Genomic DNA, 8,245 nt, shown 5'->3' with positions numbered 1-8,245 from the left:
ATATATATATATATATATATATATATATATATATATATATATATATATATATATATTGCCTGCTTCCAGGAAGGTAGCAAGGGTAAGTCTGCACTGATTATGTGGTGAAAAAGAGAATAAAGACAGAGCAGCTTTGGCTGCTTATGTAATGTGGGCGAAAGGGGAAACTGATACAGATAGTTGTAATCAGCTCGTATGACGTGACCTGAACATAAATCTTTTGTACAAATATTCACTTCTCTTGAGAAGTGAAGGCAAATTCCACTTTATTTCTCTTGTGACAACATCAAACTCTGCCATTTAAAACAACTGAATTCCCAGAAACAGAATACTTAACATTTACTCATGCAGGTCCAAATTAACATTATTATTAATATAGGGAGGGGAAAAAAAAATCTCCAAGAGTGTGTGAACGTTCAAGCTTCTACATGATGGAGAGATTTAAAATAAATACCCTCGTGGGCACACAGAGGATGGCAGAGCCATTAGTCATATCATGTAAGAAAATGAATGGGCCAAAGTCTACCATACTGCACTAGATGAGTAATGCAGGGTCTTGGCTGCTGGTACGTTGCAGAACAGAAGCTAGCAGTGCTTGCCAATTCCACGATAAATATCAGATATTCTGGCAGCACACTTTAGAAAGTGAGCTTTGTGATGGAGAGGAAATTGCCGTCGGCCTGCTGCATTGCTAAAGACATAGCAGGAACAGCTGGTGGCCTTTTCCAAGATAATCCAGCTCTTGATATTTTTGGGACTTCTTGCTGGTGGTAAAGGCTTGTGCCATCCATAGTTCTTTGTGTGGAAAAAGAGGAAAAAATTACTTTTGCGTTTGGTTATACAATTTTATTTCATCCGCAAAATTTACGTCCCCAAAAATGAATACACACTGCAAAAATGGATCTAAAAATAAGTCAAACGTTCCTAAAGTTAGTGTATTTATCCTTGATTTGAGTAAGTAAAATGGATTATCTGCCAATGGAATGAGTATTTTGACCCCTAAAATAAGATAATTAGACATCCTGCACTTGAAATAAGATGGAGATGAATTGTTCTTATTTTAAGTGCAAAAATCTGATTCCATTGGCAAATAGTCTTATTTACATGCTCAAATCAAGGACAGATACACAAATTTTAAGAACATTTTACTTATTTCTAGTTCTGTTTTTGCAGTGCATGCAACATTAGAATACTCTACTGCTCTTAAAACGGCAAAATAACAGGCCCTAAACTATTTGAATTCATGGCTTGTTATTTTAAAAAAAAACAGCATTGCAATGCACTGCTCTCACACGTTTCTCACCAACTGAGAAACTCCATCATGGCTTCCACACGTCTAATTCGTCTGGAACTGCGGGTTTGTCTTCTGTCAGTCTGTGTCTCACGAAGTCGAATAGAAACGACCCTTATTGTCTTTCAGAAGGGAAATTCACGTGTCCCATCGGCGCAATGATACATAAGGGAAGCTTACACACAAAGGTAAAAATATGAAACAAAACAAAAATAATAATAGAGAAAAAAATATATAGTCTCGCTTAAACAAAAAATGGGCAACTGAGTACGTATAAAATACGTATGTAGATTTTTTTGCATACAAAAACACCAACAGACTACTTATAAGAATGAATAAGACTGCAAAACAAGACGAAAAAGCAAACTAAACTATGCAAAAAAAAATACAAAAAAAATCTGAGATTAGAAACATTTATTCAGTTTGTTGGGAGCATTCAAAATCTGCATGGATAGGGACAATGACTCTGGCATTTTTATACCCAGCATACACTGCATCTGAACTGCCGCACCACTGAGATGCACAGTAATGATGCATGCAGCTCGTCTGTTAGTCTGCTGCTGTTTGAAATGCCACGGCGCTGCCTCTTGTCGGCCTCTCAGTCTGGAAGGAATCTAAAGTGCTCCGTTTGAAGTTGCACAGAGGAAAATGGTCTGTTTAGTCAGGGGTAGCAGGAAAAAAAATGCGAGAGGATGTATGCTTTGTCTTTTTAGTATGTTGAAGTGTATGTGTTTTCAGCCCCTTTGGAAAGCTCACGAGGCAGTTTGATGACTGGAGACATCATCTCTTTGTGTGTGTTACACAAGTCTTTACTTATTTATTTATTTAGTTACCCCCAACTGTTGTTTATGGAAACGAAGTGTCAAAAGTACTTCACTCTCCGCAACAAATTTGATAAAAGTACTAGCTTGAAAGGTGCACGCACTTGTTTTTTTTTTTTTTTTTCGATCATTCAGGTCTGTGAGAGAATTCCACATAAGTTGCGCGACTCAGAAATAACAAACTTCCATTTTTTTTTTTTTTTCCTTTTTGGAAGTGTGAATGTGCAAAATGTCGACAACGCTCCACACCAGCAGATGGATTTCTCAGCTGAATACGGCTGTTATTAAATTATATCAGCTCAGTGAGTTGCGAGGTGCATGGCCTAATTACAATTCTTTTGAAAAATATTTCCGTTGTTCTCGGCTCATGCAAAATGGAAGATGGTGTTGGGAATAAATTTGTTCCCTGAACTCTGAAGGCACTGGAATACATCTCTGAAATTTGTGAGACTGTAGTGCGTGTATATTTGTTCGTTTGTCTAATGAACCTAATAGGACTGACTTAAATGCTTATAATGAAAATAACAAAACCACTGATTCCATTTTAGATTAAATATGTAATTAATTCATACATTCCTAACAGCTCTTTTATCGCAGATTGCTGGTTTACTGGGGGTTTTAAAGTTTCTAAATGTAGAAAAGGAGGCAAATGTTTCAGTTATCAGACTCCTTTTCTTTTGGAACCAGCTCCCAGTGTTTGTCCATTCACCGTCGAGATTTGGCATAAAATTTTATTTTTCAGGTCGCTGGAGGACTTTGTGACCACTTTTCCTCACTTTGACATTTTTGCACTTTATTTAGAAATCATTTGTAGTTTTTTTCTGCCATCTACTTTCAGCACTTATCGCTTCCTGCTTTTTCTTTTTGTAGAAGGTTCACCTGACATGGTGCTTCTGTGTTCCTGGATTAAGCCATCGATGGAGCTATTGTTGGCATTGTAACTTTAAAGTAGGCTTTGATTCAGTATTTCCATGTTGCTCTGTCTCTTTGATGAACAGCGTTATTAAACATACTGCTGTTAATACCTTTGTGTTTGTAGAAGCTATGCCTGGCACAGTACTTCTGTATTTCTCTTAGACAATCTTGCTGCAATAGTATTTGCTGCTCTGCTTGTTTCTTTCCTTGATCGAGTCACTTCCTAGTTGCCATTATGTAACTTGACATTAACTGTAACTGTAATTTACTGTGTTAGCTCTGTCTCTTTCCTGAACACAACCAAAACACATGTTACTGCCATTATTTTTTTTTTACCTTATTTTATTGCCTATAAATTAAAGCTAGCGCAAAGCTTCTTTGTTTAGCTTTGTCTGTTTTCTTGATTCACAGACCTGTTGCTGCCATGAACTGCACATGCTCTCAGTATTTTCCCTTAGAATCTATCCTGGTGCAGTGCATTGTTTCATTGTGTCTTTCCTGGATGGGGCATTGAAGGAGCTGTTAGCTCTTTATCTTTTTGTATAACTTTTATCCCATTTCTCATACAAGTAGCTCACCGGTTCTGTGCGTAGCTGTCTTTCCTCAACTGGCTCGTTTGACATAGTTATTGTTGTCATTTACTTTGTATTTTTGGGTCTTCTTTCCATAAACAGCTTGCCATTTAAAGGACTTCATTGTTATCCCGTGTCTCTTTCCTGTATGTAGTTTCTGATGGAGCAAGAGCTGCCAAGAACTGAGTATTTTTTTTATAGAAAGTATACCAGAATCACTGCTTCTTACCTTTCATTTCCTCTCTACCCTCAGTAGCGCATGGCAGATGGCCAAAAATATATTTTATTGAAGATTTTCATCCTGTTGAAAGGGAATGATGTCTCTTGACTATTGCCACATGCTTGTTCTTGATGAGGAGTTGCTGCAACATCAGCAACTTAATGTAATCTGCTGGACTATGATATATAACAGTTTACAAACCGGAATTGTAAGATTATCTAAATTTGACATTTTTACATAATAATTTGGATCGAAATGGACTGCATGTAATAGGATCTGAGTCTGACCATAAAATTGTATCAAAAATAACTGGATTAATTTAAAACTGGGGCATATTTGATTCAATATGACTGGATATGATTTGAACCAATTGGTGTCGTGAAGTGCATTGAGATAATACCCGTGCTATATAAAAACCTGAATTGAATTCAAACAGAATTATGCTTGTAAAAAGATCTCTGTGTTGCCAATGTTCTTATACTTCACATTTTACAAGCTTAGAACCTCATCAGATAGGGTCTCCATCCCTGAAGGTTTTTTTTTTGCATCAGCACTGTGGAACCATGGAGCAATTTGTACATCCTTTATCTTTGCACGAAATGCTCCAAATCCCGTTTCCTCTGTAAAGATAAGGCAAGGATAATATGTTTTTCATGTCAGCTCCTGGAATTACCTGGTCTTCTGCTCTTTTTATCGTTTCCGGCTGTAGTTTTGGATTTTCTAGATGGTGTTTGGTATCTCTTACTATAATTAATTCCCACTGGTGACGTCCTTTATCAACCTTGAGGCTCTTATCTGGGTGTTTCACAAAAACGGACAATGTGATGCCATAAGACAGCACTTCCCCGCGAACAATGGCTTACATGTGATCAACTCAAAGGTCTGAAAGTTTCTAAAAATTGCAAAATAAATATTAATTTAAAGCTGGTTTCATAAAAATGTTTGTAAAAAGTCATGTTAAAATAACCTTGTCATCAAGTTCCACATGAAAAATGTCTGCACATCTCAAATATCCTCATTTATAAAGAACTCCATAATCTATTTCAACAAAAAGGCCTTATACATCCATTTAATATAAATACAAAAAAGCAATAACAATAATAATAATTTGTTTGAGGAAATTCTGATGCTCAATAGACCAAAAATGACGATCCCAGATAGAGCGGTGAAAATGAGACTGCGTGGGTTTGATGGCTAAGGGATTGCACTGCACTACCCTTACAAAGCTTCTGTATCTTCTGTCTTTTAAATGTTTTTTTGTTTTTTTTGCTGGCACTTGATGCCTCTATATGGTAACAGCAAACAGCACATTGGGTATAGAAATAGCCTCTTCCATGTTAAATGTTTGTAGCACCTAAGGCAACCAATACTGAAACAATTTGTCGGACTTTTGTGTCAATCTTCAACCTGAACTTGACTTTCCCAATCTAAATCTGGTGTCTTTTTGTATTCTATAAGGCAGGGCTGTCCAAAGTGCTTCCCTTGGGCCATGTGTGGCTGATGGGATGATTTTGTGAGGCCTCCAACTGCAATTCAATAATGATACAAACCCGTCTGGTAATTGATGCAGAAGGATGCTTTTTTTTAAAAAAACTATTTTGGGGCAAGACCTTCACAGACAATTTTTCCTAACCTGGAACCAGATGTAACACAAATAATGAATCCTTTATTTAACCATGCATTTTTAAGCTTTAGAACTAGAAGTAAATAGGACCACAAATATCCAGGGACTTTATTTAACTAGATTTGAGGACACCCATTCATTAAATTGGCCAAATAACAAAAGCATTTTGGAAGACATAGGGACTTACACCCTATTCTTACTATATAATAGGTAAGGGATGTGATTAAATAAGTTTTACTTCTTCATATTCCTTTTTGTAATAGATAAGTAAATAAGGTTGTGTATTTATGTATGTGTTGGGTATAAATTCTTATAGTTGCATACAATGCAGAATATGCCTGTATGTGTTTATTTTGATATGTTGGTCATTTTCATGGTATGTCTGAAATAAAATTATTCAATCATTTATTGATACACATCTTAATATTCTGTTTAGAGTGTTTTCTCATCTTTTTCTGTAGCCTATATCTGGCACTTAAAATGCATCCGCTTCACTTTCCAAAACAAGCAGAGATATGGTTGCTGACAATCGGAATGCTCTCCAACACAATTCAATCTTTTTGTTTTTTTTCCTTTACCCAGAGCAACTCTAGTTGAATTTAAGTTTGCAAACTCTTGCATCATTGAAGTTCCAATTATTTTCCGACGCATTATTTGTGATGCAATTACTAAAAAGAAATACACAGAATTAAAAAAAAAGCTGTATCTTCAGCCCCGCCAAATTACACCCCCTGTAACAATTAGCACGCATTGTTGTCACATTACGGTACCCTCCTGGAGTCTGTCGGAGCTGCTTTTTAATGACTGCTCTCACAGCGGTGTTTGATGAGCGCCGTGTCACTCCGCCATCACCTGCACACTCTCAGCCGAAAACGTCACGATGCAGAAAATAGATAGGGAAGCCAAACTGTTATTTCTTCCCATGCCACAGATCTTTTTTGCTTGAAAACGTCCCAAGGTGTGGTGCGGTGGCAAACTTTGCGAAAGTTCTGCTCCAAATGAGGAGGCACCAGGAGGCAGAAGAGACATTGCATCAGGGACCAATTTACATCATGACACCCAGAAGATGGAGTCTCAGAGGTGTTACATCTGGAGGTGACTAGCACTGAACACTCTAGAATTATGTGCACATCCATTTGAATATTATCAAGCGCACACTGGGCTGATATAAGAAAGCTTGGAAATCTTGGGAACATGCAAATCACCTGGCCAAAACACAGCCGTAAAGGTCTGAGCCATTTGTTAAGATCATTACGTCTTTTGAGAACGTGTTTTTTTAGAAGGGCACAGAAGCGCACTGTGGTGTTATGATAAAATACGTTGCTTTGCAAATAATTCATATCCTTTATAACAAGGGGAGATTTTATATTGCTGACACAAAGTCGGTGACCTAAAAAAAATCTCGAAAAAGTGTGGTGTTCATTTGTGTTCAGCTACAAAGTCAATCCCACGTACAAATATTTTTGCTACAATTATAGCTGATGTATTTTGGGTTTGACAGATTGGCACATCTAAAGGAGGGAAAATCTTTGCAAAATAGCTCAAACTGAGTCCAATTGGATAGAATGTGTATGTGAACAGTAATTTACCAATCTGGCCACAGATTCTAAATTTAATCTATTTCTGAATATTTTAACAGTTACAAAAAATATATATTTTTTATCAAAAAATCCATTTTACATCTGGCTTGTCAGTTTGGAATGTTGTCCTGATTTAAGGCAAAAGGTCCCCATTAGTCTCAAGTGCCTCACAGCCTCTGGAAGATTCAGCTAGCCCTCCATTGTCTACGGCGATGTCTGAATAGACAACTGTATAGCCTGTAAGGTTGCAGCTGTGAACAGGCGAGAGGCAGGGTACACCCTGGACAGGTCGCCAGTCCAATGTAGGGCAAAAAAACCGCACAAGACACTCTTATACTTGGGGGCAATTTAGATTAATGGTGCATAGCCTTGTTACTTGACTTTTTAATGTCAACTCTGGTTGCATACAAAGTTTTATGGGAGATGATGATGTCCTGCTGGCATATTAATTATTTTTTTGCCGTTTTACACTTTGTTTTTGCTCAATTTGTTAGTAAATGTGTCATAGTTTGGGTTTTGTCTTGTTTCTGTTTTGCACTTCTCTTTATTTAATTTGTCCACCCGTCAGCATCGGTTAGCTCACTTCACACCTGTGTCATGATTTGGGTTTTGTTGTGGTTTATGTTTGTTCTTTGCTTCATTCTTGATTAGTTCACATCTCTGTCACCATCCAGTTCGGTTCAGTTCTCATTCCCCTGCCAGTTATCAGCCAACTCACCTCTCAGTCACTACTTAGTCTCTCTGCATGTCACTCTCCTGTCACCACTCACCATCCAATCAGCTTTGGTTTAGTTTCAGTCACCACCTCCCCTCTGATCATTCTCACCTGCCTCTGGTAATTAGTCTTCACTCCTGTTCACCTGCTCACTCCCCTATTTATTCCTGCTTCAAACCTTTGCACAGTGCCAGATAAATTCAAGCCTATTGGTGAGTCGTATCCAGCGTATTCTGTTCTGCTTGGCCTGTTGATACCGACCCAATTTGCCTTTTGACTTCTGAGCCAGCCTAACCCCTGATCCGTTTTTTCCTGCCTGATCCTGCTTGTTAACCTGTGTACCACACCTAGCTAGTTTTTGGATTTTCTCTGCTTGCCTGATCCCTGCCCGCCTGTGTACCGACCTGGATTTGTTATCTGACCACCGAGCCTGCCTGACCTCATTTAGCCAGTCTGCCCGTTTGTGTACCGACCCTGGACTGTTTATCTACCACGAGCTTTGTCTTG

This window comes from Fundulus heteroclitus, chromosome 14, assembly GCF_011125445.2.
Source record: "Fundulus heteroclitus isolate FHET01 chromosome 14, MU-UCD_Fhet_4.1, whole genome shotgun sequence".
Classification (NCBI taxonomy): Eukaryota; Metazoa; Chordata; class Actinopteri; order Cyprinodontiformes; family Fundulidae; genus Fundulus; species Fundulus heteroclitus.
Note: the sequence above shows the minus strand (reverse complement) of the source record.